The sequence below is a fragment of the Urocitellus parryii genome, chromosome 2, assembly GCF_045843805.1.
Source record: "Urocitellus parryii isolate mUroPar1 chromosome 2, mUroPar1.hap1, whole genome shotgun sequence".
NCBI classification, from domain to species: Eukaryota; Metazoa; Chordata; class Mammalia; order Rodentia; family Sciuridae; genus Urocitellus; species Urocitellus parryii.
The window spans coordinates 112,225,064-112,235,164 of NC_135532.1; positions in this window are offsets into that span (position 1 = coordinate 112,225,064).

The window sequence follows — 10,101 nt, forward strand, 5'->3', positions numbered from 1 at the left end:
CTTGAAATCTATTTTATTAGATATGAGTATGGACACTCCTACTTGTTTCCGTGGTCCATATCAGTGATATGATTTTTCCCAACCTTTCACCTTCAGTCTATGTACATCTTTTCCTATCAAATGCGTCTCCTGTAGACAGCATATTGTTGGGTCTTGTTTTGTGATCCATTCTACTAGCCTGTGTCTCTTAATTGGTGAGTTTAAGCCATTAACATTTAGGGTTATTATTGAGATATGGTTTGTTCTTCTATCCATATTTGTTTATTGATGTTACTAAACCTGATTTGTTATCCTCTTTGACTACTTTCCCCCCTTTACTGTCCAACCTCCCATTGTTGGTTATCAATGTTATTTTCCATTTCCTCTTCCTGTAATGTTTTGCCAAGGATTTTTTGAAGAGATGGTTTTCTAGCTGCGAATTCTTTTAACTTTTGTTTATCATGGAAGGTTTTAATTTCATCTTCTAACCTGAAGCTTAATTTCGCCGGATACACGATTCTTGGTTGGAATCCATTTTCTTTAAGTGTTTGAAATATGTTATTCCAGGATCTTCTAGCTTTTAGAGTCTGTGTTGAGAGATCAGCTGTTATCCTGATTGGTTTACCCCTAAATGTAATCTGCTTCCTTTCCCTTGTAGCTTTTAAAATTCTCTCCTTATTCTGTATGTTGGACATCTTCATTATAATGTGTCTAGGTGTGGATGTCTTATGATTTTGCACATTCGGCGTCCTGTAGGCTTCTAGGATTTGGGATTCTGTCTCATTCTTCAAGTCTGGGAAGTTTTCTTGTATTATTTCACTGAATAGATTGCTTAATCCTTTGGTTTGGAGCTCTGTGCCTTCCTGTATCCCAATGACTCTTAAGTTTGGTCTTTTGATATTATCCCATAGCTCTTGAATGTGCTGCTCATGGTTTCTTAGTAGACTTGCTGAGCTATCTATGTTCTTTTCAAGTTGAAATACTCTGTCTTCATTGTCTGATGTTCTATCTTCTAAGTGATCCACTCTGCTGGTAGTATTCTCAATTGAGTTTTTAAGTTGGTTTATTGTTTCCTGCATTTCTAGTATTTCTATTTGTTTGTTTTTTATTACCTCTATCTCCCTGTGAAATTGATCTTTTACTTCCTGGATTTGTTTGTCGATGTGATCTTTCATTGTCTGATTTTGCTGTCTCATGTCTTCCTTGAGACTCCAGATCATCTGAAGCATGTATGTCCTGAGCTCTCTATCTGACATTCCATCTGTTGCAGCTATTACCTCTTCTAAAGTTGAGTTGACCTGCATTGCCTGTGGTCCTTTCTTTCCTTGTCGTTTCATACCGCTGGCGTTTCTTTCTGCTTGGTGAAATTGTTGTGTCTTTGATATTTTCCCTCTATTTATTTATATTGCTCTTGTATAGTTGGAAAATCACTCTTGCAGGGCAGGTAGTGGTTGTGATCCTCCTCCAATTAGTGTGAACCATCTACCATGCTGGCAGGCCCTAGGTCTGCTTTGCTGGTCGGTCAAAGGTCCACCTACTCAGCAGGCGCCGGGGGCACCTGTGTCACTCCGTAGGTTGCTGGGCCTAACCTCCCGATGGGTTGCAGGTTCGCCTCGTTTGCAGGCTCTGGGGGAGGGGCCGGTTCCGCCCCTCAGCAGGCTTTGGGGCCGCTCTGCTGTTGTTCACAGCCCCCTGCCTACCTGCAGACACTGGGGGAGGGGACGGGCCTTGCCCTCAGCTGTCCACCAGACCTGTCCTAGTGGGTCCGGTCTGCGTTCCCCGCAGGCGCGTGTATCTGCTGTCTCTTGGCTGGTTGCTGAGCCTGACCCGCCCGCCCGTGGCTTGCAGGTTCGCCTTGCTTGCAGGCACTGGGGGAGGGGCCGGTTCCGCCCCTCAGCAGGCTTTGGGCCCGCTCTGCTGTTGTTCACAGTCCCCTGCCTACCTGCAGACACTGGGGGAGGGGACGGGCCTTGCCCTCAGCTGTCCACCGGACCTGTCCTAGTGGGTCCGGTCTGCGTTCCCCGCAGGCGCATGTATCTGCTGTCTCTTGGCTGGTTGCTGGGCCTGACCCGCCCGCCCGTGGCTTGCAGGTTTGCCTCGCTTGCAGGCACTGGGGGAGGGGCCGGTTCCGCCCCTCAGCAGGCTTTGGGCCCGCTCTGCTATTGTTCACAGTCCCCCGCCTACCTGCAGACACTGGGGGAGGGGACGGGCCTAGCCCTCAGCCATCCGCCGGACCTGTCCTAGTGGGTCCGGTCCGCGTTCCCTGCAGGCGCGTGTATCTGCTGTCACTTGGCTGGTTGCTGGGCCTGACCCTCTTCTTGTTCTTACTTGGAGTCATTTTATACTCGTTCTCTGTGACCTGGGGCCTCTGCTTCAGTCCCAAGGGCCACACTCCTATGCCAGGAGGAAGGGATTTTGCCTTTAATCCACAAGAACAGCTGATAAAGGCTCTGATGGCTGAGGGTCCCCTGTCTTCCTCCCTTACCAACCTTGTTATGGTTTTGGAATTTAGTTTTCGACTGACCAATATAAGGAGACCTACCTCTTTCTTCCTTAGAAGTACCTAAAATCAAGTTCAGTTTTAAAATAAAACTTCCCCAGATGATATGATTTAATAACAAAACCAAGAAGATGAAATGTGCAAACCACTCTTGGAACGGAATGGTTATAAATCCCAAATATATTCACAATGAGAACCAAGCAGATGTGTAGCAAGGATTTCATTTGTGCACTGAGAACTTTAGCAGGAAAATGATAGAGAAAAGAGTGAGACGAGAGGAGAACCTATCAGAACATTCTCACGTCGACCTTTGCTGTTTAGCTCATACGTAGAGTTTTAAGTTTCCAGCCACTGTAGGTGCTCAAAACTAGAACGACCCCCATAATAACTCTGGAAGGACTGGCCTGTGTCCACCTTCCCCACCCTACCCCTTCCCCCTGCCACCTTCTCCTCTGCTCTGTTTGGTCCAGGAGGCTGCAACGGGCCCGGTCATCTCTCCAGGCTTCCTTGCATCAGCCTCCCAGCTGTCCAGCCATGGGGGCAGCGTGCATGAGGATGGGAGGGCCACATCCTCCCTGCTCTTCCCTTTTCTTAGTGGCACCTCCTGGAAGGGCCTGGATCCTCACTGGCCCAGGGCCTGCTGGTGGCCCTGCCGTCTGGTCTCAGCTCTCCTGAGCTTGGGTGGGGTTCCTTTCCCACTGGCCCTCAGGCCAGGTGGCGCCAGCTTCCTGCCTGAGCTCGGGCTGCCTCTATTTTGTCTCTTCAACTCTGCCCATACCTCTCCAGTTGTCCCTTCCTTACAATCTCTCATTTGGAATCTGTTTCCTGCGGGAGTAGAAGTTCTGAACAGATATTTGTGGCAGCAGAAGTCTTTTCTGATGGGGTAAGGGCTTGATTTCCAAATGCTCTCTGAGGGTTGTTTGGGGATGGCCACCACAAAGTCCCCACTGGATCTGAGTGAGATTTTAGGATGGGTCAGTGGTTAAATGAGCCTTCTTTTATGATACGGACGTGTTTAAATCGCCCTTACTTGGCAAGATAGAAAGTCACCAGCGAGTGCCCGAATTAAAGTTGGCCATTCTGAAAAATCCAAAAGCTGGGGCATTGCCAGACTCTGTGGGGCTCATGAATCAGTTCTCCCAGAAAGACATTTGCTGAGACTACCGATTCTGCAGTATTCTGGGAGATTCATGCAGGGACTCTACCCCAGGTGTCCCTGGATGCGTCCTTAGCACACCAGCCCTTGCCTGGGAGTTGGGTGCTTGCACTTGCCAGGCTGAGACTGGCATCTGGAGGTTCCCAGAGAAGAGCCCTGGGGGGCAAGGCTTGCACCCCAGATATCACATACCTGGGCTGTGGGATCCTGTCACAGCCCACTCCCTGAAGGCAGCTCCTCGGCATGCTCAGAGTTGACCAGGGGATTGTTCTCAGCTCAAGGGCTTCAATGCATTGTAGGCTAATCCTCACGGGTCCATCGGCCTAGCCAACTGCCCTCCTGAGAACTTGGGATGGAAGTTGTTGATCTCTCTATCCCGGTGACCACATGAGCGGGTGAGTGGTCTCTGCCCCTCTGTGCCCTGCCTCGTCAAGCTTTTACACCCCTTCTCAAGTGTGGACTGTCACCTGGGTCTGCTGCTGCTCCTCACCATCTGGGCACCCTGTCCCAGTCCCTGACTCCTCAAAACATAGTTCTCTCCTCTAGGAGGTTGATGGATTCGGTCCTAAAGTTCCCTCATTTTCCTTCCATTTCTGGCCTCTGATCTTCCTAGCTCTGAGTTCATTCAGGCGTTCAAAACCAGTTCCAAACCTGCAAATTAAGTCCTGAGATTTTAATTCATCCTTGCCAGCATTTTCATGCCTGCTTAGATGTTACTGTGAAATTTAATTTGGCACATCAGGGACAAATCTGATGAGGTCATTGTCAAAAGGCTCTGTCCTGAAGTCCCACATCTGTTGTTCCACCTTCCTAACTGCACCCCTTAGGTTGGCCTCTGATTTTGAGACTGCAGTCTTCAGCCTCATCTAAACCCCATCTCTGAAGGTTTGGTTCTACTGGGGATTGAACCCACGGGTGCTCTACCACTGAGCCACACCCCAGCCCTCTTTTGGATTATTGCTGTTTTTATGTTTGATTTTAATTAATTTATTTGTTGTTGTTGTTTGAGACAGAGTTTCACTAAGCTGCCCAGGCTGCTTTTGAACTTGTGATCCTCCTGCCTCAGCCTCCCAGATGCTGGGATCACAGGAATGGCCGCCAAGCCCTGATGTTGGAGAGTTTTAGAGCTGCCCTGTCAGGTACAGGTTTTGTGCAACCTGTGTCCCTTGGCTACTTTCTTCTGGCAGGAATTTCTTTCTGTCACTGTCATTGAAAATATCCTCGATCAAGGAGTGCCTCATTCTTGTTTTAAAATTCATTGTTTTAACAGTTCGTGATCATTGTTGAGCATCTCTGGGGAATTAGCTTTCTTGGGTTGTGTCCACTCCATGTCTGAATAGTCCCTTGGAAAATGGTCAAGTGAGAAAAGCTCTCATTATCTGCACCTGGATCCAATCATGCCAAATGTTCTGAGGATGGCAGACACCTGGATGGTCACCGACAGGCAGACAGATGTGCCACAAATCCCAGGATCTTTACCTTTAAGTGGTACTTGGGTGCTGACAAGATTTCAAATGTAGGTCTGATTCATTTGCCTGTTTTTACCCTTCATGGAAAGATCACAATGAAGCACGATTGCTGAATGACCTGAACAGCCTCCTCCCTGTGCTGGAGCCTGGGTAGGACTGGTCCTCTGCCTCTGCCTAGCCTGGTGTCTCCAGCCTTAGTGCATAATCTGCTACGAAGACACTGCTGGGCAAAGCAGCAACCTCACTGCTGTGGGGCACCCTGCTGTACCCACCTGCAACTAGGTTCTCTGCACAAAGGGGCAGCAGGAGGGGACGGTGTGAGCCCAGATCATTGAAAGGATTTTCTTGGGTCCCCAGCTGACACCTATTCAGAAGAAGGTATTACAGTCACCTCCTAAGAGTGTACCTGGGATTCTCAGGTACTGACCTCAGGGCAGAGACCTCCACTCATGTTTCTTTAGACCAGGACCAATGTTTATCTTTACATTGAACTTCTGCCACTCTCCATCCAGTGGAAGTGACTTTGGGGATGAATCCTAGGCTGATGTCTCCATCTCCAGGGTGCTGCTGACGGGGGCTCAGGTGGAGGAACTGCCCACCATCTCCTGCCTTGGGCCCCAGGGGTGCAGGACTCCTGAGGGGAGGGCCCTCTCCAAGGCCAGGCCTGTCTACAGCCTGTGTCTTTGCCCCCCTTCAGTCCTTCCCTGCTCTGTGACTCCCACCCTCCCTCTGGCCATCTCCCAGGACCTACTACCCTGCCTTCCCACCTGCCTTCAGGTGTCTGGGGCCTCAGTGGGCACTGATGCAGTCATGAACTCGCCTAGCACTTGCTCAGATTGCCCAGTGGGCAGAGAGGACTTGGGAGCCCTGTAACTGTGAGTCTGACTCCTGGGCCTTGTCCTCCCTGAACCTCAGATTCTTCTGTGAAATGAGGGTAACCACCCCATTGCGGGGCCATCTTCCTTGACTGTGGGATTTTGGTTGGGTTTAGCCAACAGGGAGCACCAGCAAGACTACAGGATGGGAGGAGAGGGGGGCATTTTTCCATTCTGAGACGGTCCTGAGGGGGCTGCAGACCTCCACACCAGCTGTGTCCCATCGGGGCAGTGCCACCTATATCTTTAACCCCTGGGTTTTGCTGGCCACCCTGAGCTCCTGCTCTGCAGGCCCAGGACTGAGGGCCCCTACTCTGGCCAGGCCCAGGACACTGAGCTTCTTGGTCTTCCTGGAGCAAGTCCACATGTCTGTAGTAAGCTCTTTACCGAAGTCAGCCCCAGTCCTACTTTAAGTCTGTCATCTGTTCCCCACCAGGAAGAGCAGCTGTAGCCACAAGCCCCGAGATGCACATGCAAGAGGCAGCACTGACCGGCCGGGAATGCCTCGCATGTCCAAAATCATGTCTTTGCCTTCCCTTGCCCTCCTGCTTTGAGCCTTCAGCTTCAGAGCCCTGCCTCTGGTGGTCTTTCCTGTCTGGTACTGGAGCGAGTCATGGCTCCTCTGGAGCTGAGCAGCCTCAGGTGAGGCTCTGCAGCTGCTCATGTGGGCGCTGTCACCCCGGCAGGAACAAACCTTCCAAATGGTGGAGAGCACCCTGGACAGTTCACAGACACCTCTAGTCTCTCAAATCAATGGCCCCAGATCTCTGCACCACCACTCTGGGGACAGCTGGCTGGTGGGACTCAGTAGGTGTGAGACCTGCTTAGACCAGCAGAACACATGTGGTCACCTGAGGTCAGCAGCACAGGGTCTGCCCTCCCGGCCCAGCTGTGCCCATGCACTTGCTGCATGCAGAGTGGTCTCAGCTGGCCCCCGGACGACCTGGGAGCCACCCATCCTGGGCTCCCTGGAGTGGCTGAGCCAGGGCTGTCCTTGCTTCTCCCTCCGTGTCCTGGGCTCCCTGGAGTGGCTGAGCCCAGGGCTGTCCTTGTCAACCTCTTTCAATTAACCTGCTTCATCTGAGCAGACCAGCATGTCCCTTGCTGCTCTGTGTCAGAAGGCAATTAACCTTCTGACAGAACAAGAGGGAAAGCACTCCAGTACCTAGCAAGCCCGCAGATGAATCACCAGTTGGTGATGTTCTTCTCCATAAGCTTCCCGGCCACAGAGGTTTTCCCTGGATGGGCTGCCACGCTCCCTTCCCGCCACCTTGCCCTGTGTCCAGCCCTGTGAGCACAGGAGGCCAGTGGATCTGTTGAACCCAAGTGCAGACACAGCAGCAGCCTCTGGAAATGTGTGGCTCCTTCCCCCAGGGAAAGCAGGTCAGCAAAAGTCAGCACTGAGGAGCTGCAGAGGGGGCTTTCTGGTGGAAGGTGTGGGGTGGCAGGAGGGAACCCAGCAGCAGTGCTGAGCCAGCAGCTCTCAGGTGGCCTTTGAAAGCCCTATAGGACTCCAGACCCACCCACACGCAGCACCTGTGCCTCATTGTGAGGGGTAGAGGCACTTCCCTGTGCGCAGAACTCATCTGGAAGAAGTGGAGGAGGAGTTGGGGTTCCTCTTTCATTTTGCATTGGGTCACTAGGTCTGGGGTGGAGGGACTTCTCATGGGTCCGCTATCTTTTATTGAAAGAAGCCTCACAGACGAGGCCTTGAGGGCCCAGAGAGGTCAGCTGCTTTCCCAGGCTCAAACAGCTGTGGTGACTTTTGTACAGTCCTCCTTTTGCCCAGGGATGTTCTGGGCTGGAGCAGTGGGTCCCCAGGGAGTGGGGACCTACATCAGATCATGTACAGTTCACATAGGGCGGGTGAGAGGAGGTAGTCTGCAGGAGGGGGCTGCTCATCTGGGGGGTGCTTCCCTACCAAGGCACTGCTGTGATCCTCTGCCAACTCAGAGTCAGGCTGAGCAGCCCTCGGGACTCCAGCTGGGCACCTGCCCTGGAGTGTCCATTGGTCTGTCTCCTCCAACTGAGTAAGATCGAGGCTACCTCGTACGGCCCATTTATTATGGGCCAGGGTCTCTTCTAAGGCTCCAAAACACCGTCCCTCGAGTTATCACAAGAGACTGTTGTCCTTATCCTGCAGGCGAGGAAACGGGGCTCTGGGAGGAGGAATCTTGTTTGAGGCCAGAGCTGGACCCTCCTCACCACATTCCAGGGCAGGGCCTTCAGCATAGTGGAGACTCCCAACGGTTAGTTTGCTTCATCCACTCTTGCTTTTCCAAGGTCAGGCAAGGTCATCCCTCTGAAGACAGAGGCTCCAGCAGAGACTGTGTTTGCTCCTTGGAGGAACCCAACCAGGCCTCAGGCTGCAGCCCATTCCTGTGTGTGCTGAGCATCACAAGGGGACAGCAGGACATGACGGATGGTCTGATGTTTTGTACAGAGTAGAACAAGCTAAGGAAAGGGAGCCGCCGCTAACTGGGAGCAAGGACAGATCTCAGAGAAGAAAGCACTGGCCCTGGGCCCTGCAGGAGGAGAGGTCCCTACAGGGCTAGGGCCTGGGCATGCAGAGTGGCAGCCTGGGCACAGGCATGGTGACAGGAGGGGGTCGCAGTGCTCCTAGGAAGGAGAAGCTTGGTGCTGCGGCAGGATGGGGAGTGAGTGTGGAAGGTCCTGAGGAAAAGACAGGAAGGCAGGCAGAGCCCGCTGGGAAAGGCCTTCACCTGGGTCAAGAAGGCCGGAGGCTTGCCAATGGATAATTTATACTGAATTAAAAATTCTTGATTATTCAAGGAGCTTTATAAAACATAAAAGCCTGAGGGCATTTGGATACAGCACAAAACCACTCAAAGGGTACTTCTGAATGGCTGATGGTGGCTTTCTAAATGCTACGGTTCCCCTGTCCTTTCTGTTATCCCTGGGGCTTGCGTCTGGAAGCCTCAGGTTAGTGCTAGTTTAGAGATCCCACCGCACCTAGCGGAACATGGCCAAGGGCCTCATCTCTGTTGCCTTCTCTAATTTACATCCACTACCAAGGTCAGCAGTGCTCTTGTTGCTCCCGGCAATGGCCAAATCAATGCCACGCCAAGGAGTGATTCCTTTATGTGAAGTTGGCTGTATTAAGATGAGATGATTGAAAACATTCTCAGAGTTTGCTCTCACGGAGCACCCTTCCTGCCACTGTCACTCTCCTGTTAAAATGTCACGAAGATGGGAAGCACATCAGAGGTGGAAACACACGGCCGCACTTGGCCTTCAGGCCCAAAGAGCTGCGCTGGACGCTTAGCCGGCCTCAGCCAGAGTCTCATGGGAAGGAGAGACTTGGTGCTGTAGCAGGATGGGGAGCTCCAGGGAGCCCCGTCCACTCTCGAGGGAGCTGGGCTCAAACACACTGGCCTCCTGCTTGGACAGGCATGGTCTACACCAATCCCATGAGTAGGCACCAGCCTTTCTACTTCCTGGAAGCAACTAAGTAGATTGTCCACTTGTGGGGATAGAAAAAGACATGGCCAGCACACCCTTGGAGATGCCCTCCCCCAGGAGAAGCAGAGGACCAGGGTGCAGCCAGGAGCGCAGGGCAGGTTACGGGACTTAGGAGACCTTTCACTCAGAAAGTCGAAGACTTAGGAAGTAGGGGGTCAGAGGTCTCATCTCAGTGCAGCGGTTTGCATGCCTGGCCAAACCCACCTGCTTCTGCTGCAGAGTTGAGAAGAGGTCTGACCTACCATAGCAGAGAGCAAGCTGCACAAGAGCAGTTCACACATGATTTATAGACACTACATCAGGATCTAGGAACCAGAAGAAAGTACTAGAATACTGTCTGGGGTCATGAGTAAGGTACAACAAGGGATAGCTTTTAAGAAACTAGAACAGAAACCAAGAGGAGAAGGTTTATTATAAGAAAACAGGGTGATCGAATCCCCCCATTTCCCTTTCTCTCTCCTCTCCCCTTATTTTGGACTAGCTCCTGCAAATCAAAGAAAACAATTTTAGCTTTCTGAGTCTGCCTTCTTTCACTTAGCATGATGATCTCCTATTCTACCCATTTACCAGATAAAGCCATAATGTCAGTCTTCTTCAAGTCTGAGTAATACTTCACTCTCTCTCTGTGTGTGTGTGTGT